Raw genomic sequence first — 9073 nt, forward strand, 5'->3', positions numbered from 1 at the left:
GTTGTCTAACCGGCTCTGCCAGATTCAACTTCTTGTTTCCCCAAACTATTTATTGCTTTACTTATTTATTTTATTGCATTTTTGGAAGGATTAGAAGTTGTCTAACCGGCTCTGCCAGATTCAACTTCTTATTTCCCCAGACATGTATTGTTCTTGTTATTTAATTATATTGTATTTTGGGATGGATTAGAAGTTGTCTAACCGGCTCTGCCAGATTCAACTTCTTGTTTCCCATGAATTTTTATATTAAGATTATTCTTATGATTGTCAAATATTGTATTCTTCTATGACCATTTATAGTAATATCTTATTATGGGTAATTGTTTATAATTATCTTGTATGAATTCTATCATGAATGAGTTTCTTGGCTGAAATTGATCTTGTTGGAAGGTCTGGAGTAAGGATTCTGTAATAACTTGTATATGAGTATTAAATAGATGTAGTGATACTATTTGAGGTTGTTGTAAGAGGAAGTAAAAATATTAAAATTAGGCATTTTAGATTTAGAGCATAAGCGAACAAGGTAGATAATTTAAATAAATAAATTGTTAATTATTGAAAGCCTCCCTTTGTTGGTAGGATAGAGGAACCTTAAAAACCTGAGTTGGCACATCCCTGATCATAGAGCAGCCCTGGCCTGGTCCAGTCAGTTGTGACTAGTCATATGTGTTGGCGTCGAAGGTGAGTTTGATGCGTTCAGACATCTGGGTCCTCTCCGGTGACCAATTGGGGTAAAGAAAGATCTCTAATAGGATGAAATTAAAATAAAATAAGTTAATTGGAGATGCATAAAGTTATCATGGTAAAAACTTCATATATATTTTATTTATCGTTACTTTGAGTTCAGACTTTAATACGTAGTGGCTTAGATATGATGAAATGTTTTGGCTGATCTATGAATTTTTAATTGGTGAAAATATGTTGAGTTATACTTGTTATGGTCAAAAATGAGTTTATAATATGAAGTATGATAGCTGGCGATATGTTTAATTTATTGACACCAAAATAGGTTATTGTCAAATTATGATTAGAGAATGAACATGATTGAGTTATGTGGAGGAGAGGTTATGAATTGTTGATTTGATGAAATGTTGGAGTGGATAAGAGAGTATGAAATATTGATGTGATGAAATGTTGGAGTGGATATAAGAAATTATTGCTTATGAAATGATGTTTCCTACGGGAAGTAGTATGTTCGGTTATACCATGAGAGCTTGGTATGAACAAAGTAACACCTGAGGTTAATGAAAGCAGGCAGCAAGTGGTCTGACCATAAGGCTTTGACATAAATATGTGGTTCATAAGTTTTATAGAAGCAGGCAGAGAGCGGTCTGACCATAAGGCTTCAGAGAGTAAGACATAGTATACAGGTGAGGCTTAAGGAAGCAGGCAGAGAGCGGTCTGACCATAAGGCTTCATGAGTAAGCATAGTATAAATTGTAAGGTTTATGAAATTGAGGAAGATGATTTTGATAATGATGAATTAATGACATCGGGGTAATAATATTTGAGTAATTGTAGAAATAAATGATTAAACTATGCTTATTACAAGTTTAATGATTGAATTGATATGGTTGGCTTACCCTTATTTGTTTATGCTATGATCATATAACTCATGTTATATGTGATTAGATAATGTTGCAGATGTGGTTGAAAAAGCTTAGAGATGAGAGAGATGCGGGGAAAACCTTTCATGGATTTTTGTAAAAAGAATAAATTTGTATTGGGAAGATTATGTTGTGTAAAATTTAAAGGTTGAAATGTCAACGGTGAATACTATATTGTTTAAAGTTTGTAAGTTTGGTATTGTACTTTGGAGTAATTGAAATAAAGTTTGATTGTTTATATGAGATATCGAATTAATTTAGTCTCTACTATCAGTAATACCCTTTAAAATATTTGGGTGTTACATTATGGTATCAGAGCAATGGTTTTCGAAAGTATTTTGGGACTATGGGGAGTGAAATAATTATTCTTAGTAAAACTATTAATTGTTATGATGAAAACGACTATTGGAGGAAATTGATATCATATGCTAAATTGTATTGTTATCTTTTTGAAGAAATCATTTAAACTCGACAAAGATGCAGCAACAACAAGTTGATCAAGTACCTCAAAATCATTCTAGCTTGAATGACTTCTTAAGGCATGATCCAACTAAATTTAATGGGGAGGCTACTCCGGATGAGGCTGACTCTTGGCTAAGGCAGAACGAGAAGATTTTTCGGGTAATAACTTGCTCAGAAGAACAAAAATTAACTTATGCATCATTTCTTTTGGTGGGGGAGGCTGAATATTGGTGGGAAAGTATGCAACAGTTGATGACGGTTCGTGGTGAGGCTGTGAATTGGGAGAACTTTAAGATAAGGTTCTTGGAAAAATATTTTCCAAACAGTGCAAAATTTGCAAGGGAGGCGGAGTTCCTGACCTTACAACAAAGGAGGTTATCAGTACAAGAGTACGTAGTAAAATTTAATTATCTCTCGAGGTTTTATACTCAGAATATCACAGAAGAATGGAGATGTCGAAAATTCGAGGGAGGACTAAGGCATGAACTGAAGAAGGTACTTATGCCATTGGAAATACAAGAGTTTCCAGCATTGGTAGAGAAAGCCAGAATGATAGAATTATTGGAGTTTGATCCAAGTAGAGTTTCCAGACTTGCCAAGGGAGAATCTTCAATGAAATTCAACAAAAAAACCTTATGAAAAACCACAATTATCATATTGAGGAACAGTGAAGTGTTTTGAGTGTGGAGGGGCACATTTCAGACGTGACTGCCCTAAACTTATTGGGGAAAAAGTTGAAGGGAAGAGATGTTTCATCTGCAATGATCCGGGACACTTTGCTAATGTTTGTCCAAAGAAAAAGAAGGTGGGAGAACCACAACAACAAGATTCTGCTGAAGTAAAGCCCCGGGCAACAGGGAGAGTATTCGCAATGTCTGCAGAAGAGGCTACTAAGCCAGGTACATTAATCTTACACACCTGTATGTTGTTAGGAGAATGTGTATATGTTTTGTTTGACTCTGGAGCCACACACTCCTTTATATCCTTAGCATGTTTAGAAAGACTCGGATTACCGATGCTTGATATAGGGTGTGAATTAGTAGTTTCTACACCAGCATCGGGACCAGTTACGACCAGTTCAGTCTGTGTCGGATGCCTGATCCAAATTGCAGGACGCAAGTTCAAAGTGAACTTGATCTGCTTACCCCTTCAAAATCTAGACATTATTTTGGGAATGGATTGGTTGACTGCCAATCACGTTCTTATTGACTGTGGGAAACAAAAGATAGAGTTTCTAAATTTGAACGATTTAGAACTAAGCTCAACTCGAGTCGTTGCGAAGGATATCAAAGATGGAGCTACCTGCTTTGTGGTGTTAGCTCAGGAGAAAAGAGAGAATGCTGAAGAACAAATCATCGGAATACCTGTGGTAGAAGAATATGTTGATGTTTTTCCAGAAGAAGTACCAGGTTTACCACCTAGTCGAGAGATCGATTTCACAATAGATCTAATGTCTGGAGCTGGCCCAGTTTCTATGGCTCCATACAGAATGGCTCCTGCCGAACTAGTAGAGTTGAAAAAGCAAATCGAAGATCTGCTGGAGAAGAAGTTTATCCGTCCAAGTGTGTCTCCATGGGGAGCTCCTGTATTGCTGGTGAAGAAGAAGGATGGAAGTTCAAGGTTGTGCGTGGATTATCGACAGCTGAACAAGGTTACAATAAAGAACAAATATCCTTTGCCAAGAATCGATGATCTATTAGATCAGTTGAGAGGAGCAGAGGTGTTTTCAAAAATTGATCTCAGATCTGGGTACCATCAGATTCTGGTCAAGACGGAAGATGTGCAAAAGACGACTTTCAGATCTCGCTACGGACACTTTGAGTACGTGGTAATGCCGTTTGGCGTGACGAATGCTCCAGCGATTTTTATGGACTACATGAACAAAATATTTCGGTCATGTTTAGATAAGTTCGTGGTAGTATTTATAGACGATATTCTTATCTATTCAGAGAATAAGGAAAAGCATGCAGAACACTTGAGGGTGGCATTGGAAATTTTAAGAAAACATCAACTGTATGGGAAACTGTCAAAGTGTGAGTTCTGGATAGAGAAAGTACAATTTTTGGGTCATGTGATTTCTGCTCAAGGAATCTCAGTGGATCCAGCAAAGGTGGAAGCTGTGCTAAAGTGGAAGCGGCCGAAAACTGTAACTGAAGTACGAAGTTTTGTAGGATTAGCCGGTTATTACCGACGTTTTGTTGAAGGGTTTTCCAAGATTGTAGGTCCTCTAACTCAGTTAACTCGTAAAGATCAACCATTTCTGTGGACTGACAAGTGCGAAGCCAGTTTTGAGGATATGAAGCAACGACTAACGTCAGCACCAGTATTAATCATTCCAGACTCTAGCAAATCTTTTGAGGTGTACTGCGATGCGTCATATCAAGGATTGGGGTGCGTCCTAATGCAAGGAAGGAGACCTGTAGCTTATGCATCTAGGCAGCTAAAGGCGCATGAGAAGAACTACCCAACGCATGACATAGAACTTGCAGCAGTAGTATTTGCATTAAAGACATGGAGACACTACCTCTATGGGGCAAGTTTCCAAGTTTTTAGTGACCATAAGAGTCTAAAGTATTTGTTCGATCAAAAGGAGCTGAACATGCGACAAAGAAGATGGATGGAATATATGAAGGACTATGATTTCGAGCTTTTATATCACCCAGGAAAAGCCAATGTGGTGGCAGATGCATTGAGTAGGAGACAAGCTCAGATAACAACAATGATGGTGAAGGAATTAGAACTGTTAGAAAAGTTACGTGATATGAACTTGGGGTTGCAGTTAACCCCAGATCATATATGGTGTGGTCATTTAGTAATCACTAGTGACTTCTTAGAACAAGTGAAGGTTGAGCAGTCGATGGATCAAGAGTTGCAGCAAAAGATCAGGTTGTTGGACACCGATCAGGTTAAGGACTTCGTTCTAAGTAAAGATGGCATCCTTCGATTTAAGAACAGAGTGTGTATACCTGCAAAGAGTGAATTAAAACATTTAATTTTAGACGAAGGCCATAAAAGTCGTCTTAGCATACATCCAGGTATGACTAAGATGTATAAAGACCTGAAAGAGTCATTTTGGTGGAATGGAATGAAGAGGGATGTGGCCGAGTTTGTAGCAGCCTGCTTGGTGTGTCAGAAGGCAAAAGTGGAGCATCAAAAACCGGGAGGGATGTTACGACAGTTAGACATTCCTCAATGGAAGTGGGACAGTATCTCGATGGACTTTGTAACACATTTACCAAAATCATCAAAAGGTCACGATTCTATCTGGGTTATTGTTGATAGACTAACCAAGAGCGCTCACTTTTTGCCCATTAATCAACGTATGTCTCTAGAAAAGCTGACGGAGTTATACATTAGGGAAGTAGTGAGGTTGCATGGAATACCTACAAGCATTGTGTCAGACAGAGATCCAAGGTTTACTTCAAGGTTTTGGCAGACGCTACAGAAGGCTCTGGGAACGCAGTTGAGGATGAGTTCGGCTTATCACCCTCAGACTGATGGTCAAACAGAAAGGACTATTCAGTCTTTGGAGGATTTGCTAAGAACTTGTGTATTAGATCATCTTGGAAGTTGGAATGAGATACTACCATTAGTAGAATTTACTTACAACAACAGTTATCATTCCAGTATTGGTATGCCACCATATGAAGCTTTATATGGAAGAAGATGTAGAACCCCGTTGTGTTGGTTTCAAGATGGGGAAGCACTAACAGTGGGACCCGAGCTATTACAGCAAACCACAGAAAAAATAAAATTAATCCAAGATCGGATGAAAGCAACTCAAAGTAGACAAAAGTCATATGCCGACAAACGAAGAAGACCGTTAGAATTTGAAGAAGGAGATCATGTATTCTTACGAGTAACACCAACTACAGGAGTCGGGAGAGCTATCAAGATGAGGAAACTGACACCAAAATTTCTCGGACCGTATCAGATTCTCAAAAAGATTGGGCCAGTGGCTTATGAGGTAGCATTACCACCTGGATTGGCAAATTTGCATAACGTTTTTCATGTATCCCAACTGAGGAAGTATATTCCAGATCCAAAGCATGTGTTAGAAGTTGATGAAATTCAGGTCAAGGAAAATTTAACAATGGAAGTTGGACCAGTGCGTATACTAGATGTTCAAATGAAAAAGCTAAGAGGGAAAGATATTCGCACAGTAAAAGTACTTTGGAATGAAGACACACAGGAAATGACTTGGGAATTGGAAGAATTTATGATAAAGGAATATCCATATCTCTTTTGTAAGTAATCTTTTGTTAGATAGTCTTTGTTTAAATAAATAATTTTCGAGGGCGAAAATAATTGTTGTTGGGGAGATTGTAAGATCCTTGAAAAATATTTGTAAGTTAAATACTAGATAAAAAAAAAAGTGAATAGTAAATTGTGAATAGTAAAAGGTGAATAGTAAAAAGTGAATAGTAAAAAAAAAATAAAATAAAATAAAAATATTTTTGGAAAGGATAAGTGTTCCACGTAGCTTTGAGATCAGAATTTAGCAAATTGCAAATAAAAAATTATTTTTGTAATAGTAAAATGAATAAAAAAATGAATAGTTAAAATGAATAGTAAAAATGAATAGTAAATTTTTTTACTATAAATAGCCAAGGGGGGAGGCTGAAAATTTACACCAAAGAACTTAGAAAATTGTTGAGAGAAGAGAGTTGGAAGAATTTCAAATTTTGCAAAGGGGATATTCTGGAAGTTTTCAGAGGACGAGGGGATTAAGTCTGTAATAGAGGTAAGGGGAGCTAACTTTGAGTATTTCCTTTTGTATTATCTTGAGTCTTGGATATGCTATATTTTGCTTTTTCTGATCTTATATCTTGAATATGGAGTATTTTGTTTCTGTATGATCTTAAATTTTAAATGAGAGTATGCTTTGTGTTGATAACCAAGTGTGATAGTTGTAAAATGTAATGTTGATTATGTTATGCCACTTGTATGTTATTAGTTGTTTATTTTTTTTATTTTGGAAGGATTAGAAATTGTCTAACCGGCTCTGCCAGATTCAATTTCTTGTTTCCCCAAACATTCTATTGTTTTCCTTATTTAATTTTATTGTATTTTGGAAGGATTAGAAATTGTCTAACCGGCTCTGCCAGATTCAATTTCTTGTTTCCCCAAACTTTCTATTGCTTCAGTTATTTATTTTATTGCACTTTTGGAAGGATTAGAAGTTGTCTAACCGGCTCTGCCAGATTCAACTTCTTGTTTCCCCAAACTATTTATTGCTTTACTTATTTATTTTATTGCATTTTTGGAAGGATTAGAAGTTGTCTAACCGGCTCTGCCAGATTCAACTTCTTATTTCCCCAGACATGTATTGTTCTTGTTATTTAATTATATTGTATTTTGGGATGGATTAGAAGTTGTCTAACCGGCTCTGCCAGATTCAACTTCTTGTTTCCCATGAATTTTTATATTAAGATTATTCTTATGATTGTCAAATATTGTATTCTTCTATGACCATTTATAGTAATATCTTATTATGGGTAATTGTTTATAATTATCTTGTATGAATTCTATCATGAATGAGTTTCTTGGCTGAAATTGATCTTGTTGGAAGGTCTGGAGTAAGGATTCTGTAATAACTTGTATATGAGTATTAAATAGATGTAGTGATACTATTTGAGGTTGTTGTAAGAGGAAGTAAAAATATTAAAATTAGGCATTTTAGATTTAGAGCATAAGCGAACAAGGTAGATAATTTAAATAAATAAATTGTTAATTATTGAAAGCCTCCCTTTGTTGGTAGGATAGAGGAAACTTAAAAACCTGAGTTGGCACATCCCTGATCATAGAGCAGCCCTGGCCTGGTCCAGTCAGTTGTGACTAGTCATATGTGTTGGCGTCGAAGGTGAGTTTGATGCGTTCAGACATCTGGGTCCTCTCCGGTGACCAATTGGGGTAAAGAAAGATCTCTAATAGGATGAAATTAAAATAAAATAAGTTAATTGGAGATGCATAAAGTTATCATGGTAAAAACTTCATATATATTTTATTTATCGTTACTTTGAGTTCAGACTTTAATACGTAGTGGCTAAGATATGATGAAATGTTTTGGCTGATCTATGAATTTTTAATTGGTGAAAATATGTTGAGTTATACTTGTTATGGTCAAAAATGAGTTTATAATATGAAGTATGATAGCTGGCGATATGTTTAATTTATTGACACCAAAATAGGTTATTGTCAAATTATGATTAGAGAATGAACATGATTGAGTTATGTGGAGGAGAGGTTATGAATTGTTGATTTGATGAAATGTTGGAGTGGATAAGAGAGTATGAAATATTGATGTGATGAAATGTTGGAGTCGATATAAGAAATTATTGCTTATGAAATGATGTTTCCTACGGGAAGTAGTATGTTCGGTTATACCATGAGAGCTTGGTATGAACAAAGTAACACCTGAGGTTAATGAAAGCAGGCAGCAAGTGGTCTGACCATAAGGCTTTGACATAAATATGTGGTTCATAAGTTTTATAGAAGCAGGCAGAGAGCGGTCTGACCATAAGGCTTCAGAGAGTAAGACATAGTATACAGGTGAGGCTTAAGGAAGCAGGCAGAGAGCGGTCTGACCATAAGGCTTCATGAGTAAGCATAGTATAAATTGTAAGGTTTATGAAATTGAGGAAGATGATTTTGATAATGATGAATTAATGACATCGGGGTAATAATATTTGAGTAATTGTAGAAATAAATGATTAAGCTATGCTTATTACAAGTTTAATGATTGAATTGATATGGTTGGCTTACCCTTATTTGTTTATGCTATGATCATATAACTCATGTTATATGTGATTAGATAATGTTGCAGATGTGGTTGAAAAAGCTTAGAGATGAGAGAGATGCGGGGAAAACCTTTCATGGATTTTTGTAAAAAGAATAAATTTGTATTGGGAAGATTATGTTGTGTAAAATTTAAAGGTTGAAATGTCAACGGTGAATACTATATTGTTTAAAGTTTGTAAGTTTGGTATTGTACTTTGGAGTAA

The sequence above is a fragment of the Vigna angularis genome, chromosome 6 (assembly GCF_016808095.1).
Source record: "Vigna angularis cultivar LongXiaoDou No.4 chromosome 6, ASM1680809v1, whole genome shotgun sequence".
NCBI classification, from domain to species: domain Eukaryota; kingdom Viridiplantae; phylum Streptophyta; class Magnoliopsida; order Fabales; family Fabaceae; genus Vigna; species Vigna angularis.